Source organism: Penaeus chinensis, chromosome 29 (genome assembly GCF_019202785.1).
Source record: "Penaeus chinensis breed Huanghai No. 1 chromosome 29, ASM1920278v2, whole genome shotgun sequence".
NCBI classification, from domain to species: Eukaryota; Metazoa; Arthropoda; class Malacostraca; order Decapoda; family Penaeidae; genus Penaeus; species Penaeus chinensis.
Genome location: NC_061847.1, coordinates 18,650,622 through 18,653,121, shown reverse-complemented (window position 1 = coordinate 18,653,121; position 2,500 = coordinate 18,650,622).

Below are 2,500 nucleotides of genomic sequence, written 5' to 3'. Positions count from 1 at the left end.
GGGGGGGGGGGGGGGAGGAAAGATGAAAAGAAACAGTAGATAAATGGACATAAGTGAAAAAAAGGGAAAATAGGAAAAAAAAAACAGCAAAACACGATGACGAAAGAAGGAAGTGGAAGAGGAAGAAGAAAACGATGAAAAGAAAACAGTAGATAAATGAACGTAAAGAGAAAAGAAAGGAGAAGAAGAAAAACAAGACATCAAAACACAGAAGTAATAAAAAGCACGAAAGCGGAGGAGGGGAGGGGGGAAGAGGAAGAGGAAGAAGAGAAGGATGAAAAGAAAACACTCCCGGCCTCTTCTATGGGAACGCCCGCGCCAGCCTTCAACACATATGGATCTCCGGATGAATTAAATAACGGGACTTGGCAACTCCGTCCACAGTTACCGTTATGATATTTTAGAGTGAGGAATTTTTTATTATCACGGTCATTTTCTCAAAACCTTTATTCTTATAATAATTTTTATTATTATCAGTGTCATCGCCGTTACGTTTTTATCGGCAGTTTAACAATTAATGTCCTTCCTATCAGTAGCTTTTTATTGTCATCTTTACTTTTTGCTTCTGTCATTGTGAGCGTGTTGTTGGGATTAGAGCTTTCTGTTAGTTTGACTCTCTCTCTCTCTCTCTTTTTCTCTTTTCCTCTCTCTCTCTCTCTCTCTCTCTCTCTCTCTCTCTCTCTCTCTCTCTCTCTCTCTCTCCCTTTCTCTCTCTCTCTCTCTCTCTCTCTCACTACCTTTCATTCTCCCTCATTTTAAGAAACTCTCTCTCTCTCTCTCTCTCTCTCTCTCTCTCTCTCTCTCTCTCTCTCTCTCTCTCTCTCTCTCTCTCTCTCTCTCTCTCTCTCTCTCTCTTTCTCTCTCTTCCTTCCCCTTTTCTCTCTACCCCTTTCTCTTTCCTCTCTCCCGATCGTCCTGGCAGCCGCTTGTAATCTTCACGGCCTATGGGACTATGTGGATCGCTGTCATAATTCCCGAACTGGTCACGGGGAAGGCATGCGGATGTCTGGTCGGATATGTACTACTGATGCAGAGCCAATTGCCATATATGACACTATGCAAAAAGGTGACGATGTACAGCGCCACCTGCCCGTCCATGGTGACAGCCAGAGTGCTCACTGTTGCCATCAGCCCTTTAGTCATGGTAACTAGAATGACCCAACAGAGATGATGTAGATTTTCTGAATAGGTTATTCCAATAAATTTTTATTGGGTACCTTATAATTCTTTTTTTCTCCGTTTTTTCCCAGGATGTATATTTTTTCCTTTTCGCTGATCTATGATTAATTATGTAGAAAAGTTTTTTGCCGGTGAGCTCAAATAACGCGTTGAAGTGCCTCTCCCCTTCATGCAAGCACAATTTATGTTTAACTAATAGTCCTCTTAAATCAGAAGGAGTTGAGTCAGATTACGCAACTGTCTCGGCATCTTTCCCTGCCCTTTCGCTGGGCGTTTGAATTGTTCTGTAAATAAAGTTTCAATTCAGTTAAGTTTGATTCAGAGACCACCTCTGTCTTCCCCCCCCCCCCTCTCTCTCTCTCTCTCTCTCTCTCTCTCTCTCTCTCTCTTTCTTTCTCTCTCTCTCTTTCTTTCTCTCTCTCCTAAACTGCTGTCTGGTTGTGTTTCTCTGTGTCTGACTGTCTGTATGGCTTTCTTTTGTTTGCCTACATTTCTCTTTCTGAATGTCTGCTCCTTCATTTCGCATTTTCCTTTCCTCCTATATCTGCCTCATTTTCTATTTTCTCCCTCTCCTTTTCCGTCTCCCCCTCATCCCCGACACTTCCTTAAACCCACACAGATGGAATCGCATAATACAAGTAACAGACTGCACGCAAACATCCACGCCATCCACAGCACGGAACATACATGTTGATCTGCATGTCTCCACAACATCCGAGTATGAGAGAGAGTGTGCGTGTGCGTCCTTTTGTCTCTCGTTTAATTATATCATGAGAGTGGAGGGCAGTGAGACAAGGGGAAGGGGAGGGGAGAGGGAAGATGGGCGAGGGGAGAGGAGTGAGGGCTAAAACTGCAGTTTGTCACTCCACCTCTTTAGGTCACTGCGCATGGCGCGCTTCCTTCACTCTTTGTGCGCGTTTTGTCTTCACTATTTTTTCTTGAATGTGATTATTATCATATGTTTATTAAGAAAATAATAAACGTGATTAACGCTCTTTACCATGAAGATAAATTAATTTATCTTCGGAAAGCCGAACATATGAACTGACTCTGAAATATAAAAAAAACTAACGATAATCAACCATGATCTTACGGAAAAAACGAGTACACGCACTTAATTACACACACACACAAAAAACACACACCATCAAAACTACAAGAACAGAGAAAAAACACACCAACAGCACCGGCAACACATTCCCATCAGCATAAGTGCCAGCCTGCGGGACCAGCGCCGAACCTCTCGTGAGTCAACCGGGAGAGCAGGCGACGCGCGGCCCGCCCTCCGCCGCAGCCTCTTCCTTCGTCATACACCGCTGCT